Genomic DNA, 9,157 nt, shown 5'->3' on the forward strand with positions numbered 1-9,157 from the left:
TAATAGATATTGCATGATCTTTTTGTGGACAATCTTGTTCTTTTTCAATAATCAGTTGAATTTTTGTGTTGTCCGACAAAGACAACCCAACTCAAGGACTTTAACTTGGCTGAACAGAAGCAGTGGAATGTTTTCCTCATGAGCTTCTAAGTTTGAATTTGGTATCACTTTTTTCAAGAGGGATGGGTTCATAGTCCTGGGTTTGATCATCTCTGCCAGGTGACATTTCTGTGAAATTTTCAAAGAGCACCAATCTTTGTTCAACGGGATACTTTGTTCAATGAGGAACCGAAAAGAAATTCAGCCTGCGACTCTGGGCTCAAATCTGAATAAAATATTTTAGAAGAAGAAGGAAGGGATCAGACAAGGATATGGATTCAGAAGAGGAGAGGTAACACGTGGGTTTGGGGCAACATGCAGCCTCAGCGTGTTGTAGGAGAACATGGCATGTGCCTCCCACAAAAGCCTACTTCCCCAAAGCCTCCAATTAAGCCTCAAAGCACAATCCGTTTCCCTCTTATCACGAGAGTATATTATATCTTTTTAAGGAGGCAGCATATGGGAGCTGCTGCAAGCCCTTCCAGTCCAATTAAAAGGCAAATGGATCAGAGAACGCAGGACTCCTGAAGCTGTCTGATCTCTTGCCTGTGATTTGTCTCAAGTGCAATTGACGGCCTCAACTAACAATTACAATGTGGAGTCTGGGATAGCTGGAGACTAGTCCAACAGGGAGGGAAGGGTTGACCATTTACACGCGGTTAATTATTAAGGGCTGTCAGATGTCAGAACGGGAATTGGTAATATTGTGGTTAAACGCCGGCCACATGTCTAATTTGAGTTGTGCCCACTACCTCCAGCACCCGTTCAAATTAAGTCTACGTGAAATGTCTGGCGATCCACAGCTGTGCAGCGTACAACTTGGTGCACTCCGGGGGTGTGGTGGGCGTTTGCATATCAGTTAGTACCGGATAATAATCATGAGAGTTGTGCAGTTCTTGTTGTTGGGATAGGCTCTGTCATAGCCAAAAACATAGTTATTTTTTTAGCCATCTTTTTGCTTAAGGAACTGTTGATCTGTAAATTAGCTTCTTGGTGCAATTAATCCAGTTTAAGAAAGGCAATTCCAGGTGAAACAATACACACTCTGTCAATGAATGCTAAATAGGTTCCCAATAGAATATGGCCCAATGAGAATTGAAATAAGGCCTGTCTCTATAATAATTCTCTATTAAACTTGATGAGAGTCTGTGTGTTGGGTTGTCAACTATCAAAAAAAACTTTTTTTTGGATGATAATGATTTTTCATATAGTGCCCCCAGTGGGCCCCCAGATGCTGGCCCTGGTGCCCACATGCATAGCATTTGGTTAAGGGAGTTCTCCGGGAGCCTTCCACTTTGCCAACGATCTCACAGCAGGCCTCTGTCCATCCAGACAGGCAGAGAGCAGGTGTCACTCGGCTCGGAGGTGCACTCTGATGGTGTCCAGGGACTTCGGAAGCTTTGAGAATAATGGCTGATTTCCAGGCATCCAGAGGGCTGTATGGGGAACCCTTCATGCAGAAATATTTTGGGGTCCTGGGCATACATATGGTTTTGCGATATGTGGTAAGTGGAGGGAAATGGAAGTTGGTGGTGTGCTGGGGAGCCCGGTGGGCAGACTGGCATTCCCGCCCTTGGCCGTTCCATGTGCTGACTTGGAAGAAACACCAAGCTGAGAGGGAAGCTAGCATCTGGAATTATTTCTCAAGGAAGAGAAACACTTCTGAGAGAACCAGACAGGCCTCCCTTCTTTGTGAAACAGATGGTATAGACTGTACTTTAATCAGAAATCAGACCATCTCTATTGGTAAGCAAGTTGGCATGGGATCATTTCATGGAAACCAATCAGAGCTTAAAAAACCATATTTGTTCTTGGTACCAGAGGTGTCTTGCTTTTGTTCGCTTTTTGTCTTACTAAAAAAAAAAGATATTTTCCATGACAGACAAATGAGAGAAGACTAGGACTTGGGTGAGGTGTAAGCATCTTCAACACCGATCAGTGAAGCGTTAGGAAAACACACGTGGATGTGAACGTGCCACGTGTTTGGGTTTAACGCCCACGGAGACTGGGAGCTGAGGGGTGACCTCCCACGGGGCCAAGAGACTATCGGACTGTTTCCATTGGGGTGCCTAAAAAAAGCTGCCTGGGGAGGCAGCCTCCTGGCTGGAACAGGGGGCCAAGTGCAGGCCACCGCCTCGTCACTGTTTAGTGTTCTCCTTCTGTCCTCCAAGTGGCTGATTAGGAAGTCCAAACATAATGATCCGTTATGGACAAAGATCACAGCGTCTGCGGCTTCCAGAAGCTGCTGCTGACATTGTCTTGACAAGAGCCCCTGCTCAGGGGTCACTCGAGTCGGAGCTGTGGGCTTCGCGCCCTGAGAAAATGCCAGGAAAGGGGACTATGGGCTGTACCGCAGAGGGCAGGGTTGATTTCTTTCATCGGGTCTTTGTGCCTGAGCTGGACTAGTGCTTCTCAGTGCTTCCCTGATTTTAAGCAGAGGCATTTTGTGCTGATGCCCAGAGACATGGTCATATCTGGCGAAACTGAAATGCTCCCTAAATAATAAGCAGGCCGAGTGACTCTACGGTACTAATTCTGCCATTCGGGGCCCGTCGGAAAGCAGCAGTGTGCGGCAGGGCTGTGACCACGTGTGACGGCACATCTGTTTTCCTCGTAAGAGCAAAGGTCTTTCTTCTTTCTGGTCCATTCTTTCGGCTTCCTGTTTTCAGAAACAATGAACAGCCCCTGCCCTTCTGGTTTGTTAGCGATTTCTCGATCTTTCAAAATCGTAAGTTTGAGGTGTCTTTCTGTGTTCCACATCATACTTGTTAAAGAGCCTGCTTTCCTTGGTGGTCCGTGCAGTAGGAAGATGGGGGTGGGAATACGTTTGTATTGTAATGTCTCCCAGGTCTCATGAATATGGTGCCTGGGAAAGGGTAAGCATTCTTCCCAGGATGATACAAGCTAACTACTCGTTCTAAGTGAAAAGGTGATCTGCAGGCCCTGCAGAACATTCCCCAGGTTGCTCTGATACTTAGCCATGGTTCTACACCGGGTGTGAACTGGTTTCCCAGTCCTGAGGCCTGAAGTTCTCAGAGGAAGGGGCTGGATTCTTGGTTTGGAGGAATGAGGGAAGTTGTCAAGTCTGGCCCGAGGCCTCACCTTTACTAGCCGGGTGACATTGAGCAAGTTACTTAACTGCTTAGCATGGGTGACATTGAGCAAGTTACTTAACTGCTTAGCATCTCCGTAACTTCATTTGTAAAATAGGGAAACAATAATACCCTGATAGGTTTTTAATGAGAAACCAATGACACAGCATACAGCCCAGTGCTAGACACGTGGCAAGACCTCCACACGTGCCCTGTATCCTCCCTCGTTCCCATGATCCCACGGGACGGACTTCTTAATGACACTATCAGAGTAGTTACTATAGAGAGTTTTCAGAAGTTTCACATAGCTCAGGATTTTTGATAATGTACTTCTTATTTTTAGTGCTTACCATAAATCTCATTCATTTATTTCTTTTATAACTACTTGTTTCATATCTTTTTCCTTCGAGAATACTAGCTCTTTGAGGACAGGGCCCTTGTTCACTTCAGTATCCTTGGTGCCTCCCACCCCCTGGCACAGAATACACATTCAAAAACGTTTGTCGGTAAATAAATTAATCCTTACAAAAACCTAGACTCGTGTAGGATGGGCGAGAGGGAACCGCATTGGGAAGGTGGGTGCTTGGTGACCAAAAACAGTAGTCGTCCACTATCCCAGTTCTTTCTAGTCCTCTGATACTGAGCCACTGTGCCTTTTCTTCAGGAGGGCTGGTTTGCAGGAGGGCTGGGTTTTCCCTTGTCCGGTACTAGATACCTGAAGAGGGGTCAGGTTGGATGAAAGAGGACAGCAAGGATGAATAGTTAAAAGTCCATTAAACTAAAGGCCTTATAATTTCTGCTTGGTGATTTAGGAAATAATATTGGAGTTATTATTCCCTGTCCTGGAGCATAGAGAGTGTGACCCAGCTGGAGCTGGGCTCACAAGGGCTCACAGGACTCACAAGGAGACACCACTGGGCCCTGAGGTATAAAGACAATAGCTAAGATAACCTTGGAAAATATCTCTTAGGGAAACTTTCACATAAAGCCACTCAAACAGAACACAAAAGACTTTCCACTCTTAGCTTTTTCTGTTAGCATTTAGGGAATAGAAATTTGTTGGACCAAAGAAGACCCTCCTGACTCTCGTTACTGAAACCTGTACCAACGATTGTTAAGAAAGACGATTCAAAATGTAGGATCACAGTTTCTAGCCAATCTGTAGAAAGGTGATGCTTTCAATGATTTTGCCCATTTGTAATGTTAATATATACTGATGACTCTGTAATGGTCTTCGGACTCGGGCAGACATGGCTGTGGCCGCAGGCCTGTCCGTTTTCCCACTCTTGCCTATTCTGTAAGATTCTTTGGACTTGGGCAGACATGGCTCTAGTCACCTGCTTGTCTGTTGTCCCACTTTTGTCTGTTCTGTGATATTTCCTTGGACTCGGGCAGACATGGCTGTGGCCGCAGGCCTGTCCGTTTTCCCATTCTTGCATATTCTGTAAGATTCTTTGGACTCGGGCAGACATGGCTCTAGCCACCTGCTTGTCTGGTGTCCCACTTTTGTCTGTTCTGTGCTATTCTTTGGACTCGGGCAGACATGGCTGTGGCCGCAGGCCTGTCCGTTTCCCACTTTTGCCTTTTTGAATATATGCCAGAGAAAACTTTCTTTTTGCTTTACTCGACTTTGTGATGTTTTTCCCGTACAACATTGGAAACTCTTGGAATACATTATCCACGTGCCTTAAATACGAGTCTCATCTGGTCATGTCTACGTTAGGTCCTGACCCTGCTGCATTCTCTCTCATGTCCAGGTGTCGCGTGCACACCATCTCCTTTGTGCACTCTGCCCTCCGTCTCTCCACCCTTCCTCCTTGGTCCGCCTAATGCTGTTTATCCTCAGATCTCGGCCTGGAGGCCACTGTTGGTTCCATATAAATTCAAGTCAGGTCCCCCTTTAGGTGCTGCAGGAACTTCTACATCCGCGTTCGTAAAATGTTATCATGCTACATGCAATCGCCCCTCTCCAAACCAGAGCAAGAATGAATCTATCTTGTACTCCCAGGACCCAGAATAGTGCCTAGAGGGGCTCAAAAATATTAGTTGATTGAAAGGATAAAGTAAAAAGTGAAGGTGCCATATAAACCCTCTTCCCCCAATGATAACGACTTCTATCATTGACAAGGCAGGATTAAATCGCCAACCTAAAGACAGCATAGCTGTGTGTATCACATAGATGCTTTCTGCACGGATATATGAAGATTAGAAAAAAATATTCTAAATAATTTGAGACAGCAGACTTTCCATTTCCTTTGCAGAATAAGCCATTTACTGATCTTCCCCACTGTGGACTGGCTCACGGAAAATAAGATGAAATTGGTTTGGCCCTTCTTGAATCTCTGGTTCTACGCTGATTATTTTGGACTTCTGTGTCTCGGTCACTTTGGTTCTGTTTAGACAGGAAATGGGCCCACTCCCCCACCTCTAAGTCTTCCTCTGGCCCCAGCACAGGTGAGCAGCACAGCACATGTGCATTGAGTTTTAGAAAGGCTATTTAGGAGCCTCTCAGTTAAATGACGTATGAGAACTTTCAGGGTTTCTGGGATCCAAGCAACCAGGAACAATTCCCCAGTGTTTTCAACTAAGACAAATAGGGAATGAAGCGGGCAGGGAGTGGTGGGGGGAGCCTGGTCTAGTCTCTGATAAATAACCTTTGCAGGAGAAGTGCACATCAGCCTGACATAAGTAATTAGCTGTCAGGTGCTCCGCTTTGCTGTCAGAGGCCAATTTTCAGATTAGTGTTAATTGCAGGGGGGCCTGACGGCCTTTGCTCCCACCCCCTCCCAGCTCCCTGCCAGCTTGACTGGAGCTCGGGTAATGGAGCTGGCAGGGTGGAATCAATTACTGGCCAATGAAGATTTTCCCATAGGTCTGGGCTGGGGAGACCGGGGCTATTCCTGCCGCCTAGACAGCTGGCTTGGCCGTTCACTGGGAAAGGAGCCTGCAGTAGGGCCGAGGGAGCAGCAGCGCCCAGTGATAGACCGCTCACAGCCCATACATTATTGACGGCCCTTGGCAGGGGTGCCTCTGCTTGTCCTTGTCTGGGTTTTGTGCCTGCACTGACTGCTCGTGCAGCCCAACGTCTTCCTGCCCAAATGAAAGCACAGGCAGAGCAAAGTCCAAATCCGCTTTGTTTGTAAGCGTCAGCCTCAGAAGAGAAAGACAGTGAAGGCAGCGTCATGTTCTCAACAATCTGCCAGCAGCGTTTGGAAATAAGTTATTTGTGCCCTTTTCCTAGCTTTTTAAAAAATTTACAATTATTAGAGTTGTACTTTGTATCGTTTGGTTCAGTTGGGGTCACCACGGGTAACTGGCGATGCGACCTGTGCTGGCGAGACCTGCATTTTACTGTCCTTTCAAAAGTTTCAAGACATTTTGGGCCTTGGTCTACGTCGGATGCATTTGGAAATTGCCTTTTACAAAGCCCCCTCTCCCTTGAGGTTTTCCGCTTCGCAATAATAAATCTACATGAGATGTTTTTGCTCTTAATTGTCTACTACGATATATGCCTTTAGCTGAAATTTTGAGCAAGAATAACCGTTTGAATACTAGCAAACCGGGCTTGTCTTTTTTCTTCTGGCTTGGGTTTTGTATCGTGCAGGCTAATCCAAACAAATAATCCAAGTTTCACCAGTATCACTGACCATTCAAAGGCAAGAATTCCCATCAGCTAACATACCAAAGGTACTTACCAATGATAAAACCAGTTCAGAGGCATTTTGGTTTTTGAAAGATGCATTTGACTTTTCAATTTCCCATAAAAAGGCATTAAAACTAGACAAGAAAAAGTACATTGAAAGGATTCCATAAAATTGGTGCCACGGTTAAAAATTAAAATATTTATACATGAAAATATTTTCTTATTTGGTTTTTCTGTTACCATTTTTTCTTCTATGGGAAACAAACATTCAGGCAGAATTTTTTTTCTCTGTTTTATACATAAAACTTTTATGGATCTTAGGGGAGTTTTAGCTGTAGAATTGAAACAGTCTTTGCTGACAATTTCCCAATTCAAAGTTAAAGAATAGTGGGCAAATGAGCGTGGATCTGGAATGTCAACAAAGAAGTGTGAACTCACAATAAAACGGATCTGCACTCCTTACGTGACACGTTTCAGATGCTAGCCCTAAAAGGTCTCTTGGAAACCTAGCAGTCTGGATGAGAAACCCAAGTCTGAGATCCACCCGTTTGCATACCTTCTGTAATCAAAGAAAAGTGACGGTGGGAGGAGACCCTTTTCTCCTTCCTGAGATACGTGGTTCCCTGGTCTTGGCTCTGGAGGAAGGCTGGAGGTAGGGGCCATAAGAGATGGAGTTAGGTCTCAGGAAGCCTCCCACCTGTTCTGTGCGTGAGGCAGGGGTGAAGGGGCTAACACGTGACTTCTTTCAAACCACCCCTGTGACAATGTCAAGTGATTCGAAATCCCACAATGAAGGGTTTGTGGCCAAAGTTTCCTTGTGCCAAGTCCTGGCTAACCCCTCTGGAACCTTGCATTCCTGGTGCCTGGAATTTAAAATGCTGTCAGTATTTCTTTTTCAAAAGTCGCTACCAAGTTATTCTTTCTTATTTCTAGCATGGAGAAGTCTTTAGTAATTGAGATATGTTAATTCTGGGAGGTGATTCACTAATTTCCCCTTTCAGAACATTCGCCAAAGTTCGTTTCATGATTTCATTGACAGGAGAATATGGTTCTTCCCGTTTTGAAAAATGGAGATGTAAGGCTGGGGGTTAATGGTTGTTCTTTCGCTGTCAGAGTGTCCCGACAAATCTTCAGAAGCATTTATCACGTTCTGAGTTTATTTTCTTCTGTGCTTCTGGTCTGTAAGGTCCTCAGAGCAGGGATTTCTTTCATATTTTATTTTTATCATCAACATCTAGCACATAGAAAGCTATCGATAAATGTTGAATGAAAAAAAGAAAAAAAAAAGGGGAGGGAGGAAAGAATGGAGAGAGAAGACAAAATGACATTAAAAGGTAGAACTGACCGGCTCAGGAATCAGGAACCTGCGCAGGTTCATAACACGTAGACCATCATCAACACTGAGTTTTTTAATGATCCCTGTACTCATGGCATTGCCGTTAAACATGGAACTTAAGCCTAGCTCAGAAAAACTCAGCACAGATAGTGGCTTTTTTGTTGTGTTTTGTTTTTAAATATAAGGTTGATCCATAGTTATGTTACTAATATGAGTTTTTCTATGATTTTGTGAGGCTTTTCATATAAAAGTAATGGGTACAAATTACTTCATGACCCTAGGATATAAGAAATGCTGCATTAATTTTTCCTTAATAAAATTAAATCAAATTCAGCTCTTAATCTAGGAGACACATCCAATGTCAGTTACTTTTTTTAGGGTTCTCTATCTCTTCCCTTGAGATTATACAAGATGCCTGGGTTTTGTGCAATCCAGAGAAATGCGGAAGGGCCTCTGGTATTCAGCTTAACATGTTCGTTGAAGAAAAGCTCTTTTTCAAAACTTCTTCATCCTCCCAAAGGAAGGTGACCCCTCTGGGTGGGGCCAAGCCCAGAGCCTCAGACATTGACTACAACTCCCAGAGCCACGGAACATAGTGTTGGGTTTCAGACAGTCGTCCACTCCATCAGAGGACCTGCCACCTCCTGGGAGTGCTGTTGGGGTGGCGCAGGGTCCATCAAACTACTCATAGGATATACCTTCTCTAAATTCAAGTGATGGGTGATCGTGGGGCACATCTCCACCCCCTCCCTTTCTGAAACCAAGGCTGTTACTTCCTTTCAGGTTTATCCTTCCAACAAAGAGGAGGGAGAAATTAATTTTTCATTTTTTGTTTATTGTTGTAGTTTAAGTGAAAGTTTACATCTCAAGTTAGTCTCTCATACAAAAATTTATACATACATTGTTATGTGACCCTAATTGCTCTCCCTTTACTGTGACAGCACACTCCTCATTTCCACCCCTGATTTCCCATGTCCATTCAACCAG

The sequence above is a fragment of the Trichechus manatus genome, unplaced genomic scaffold, assembly GCF_000243295.1.
Source record: "Trichechus manatus latirostris isolate Lorelei unplaced genomic scaffold, TriManLat1.0 scaffold00152, whole genome shotgun sequence".
NCBI lineage: Eukaryota > Metazoa > Chordata > Mammalia > Sirenia > Trichechidae > Trichechus > Trichechus manatus.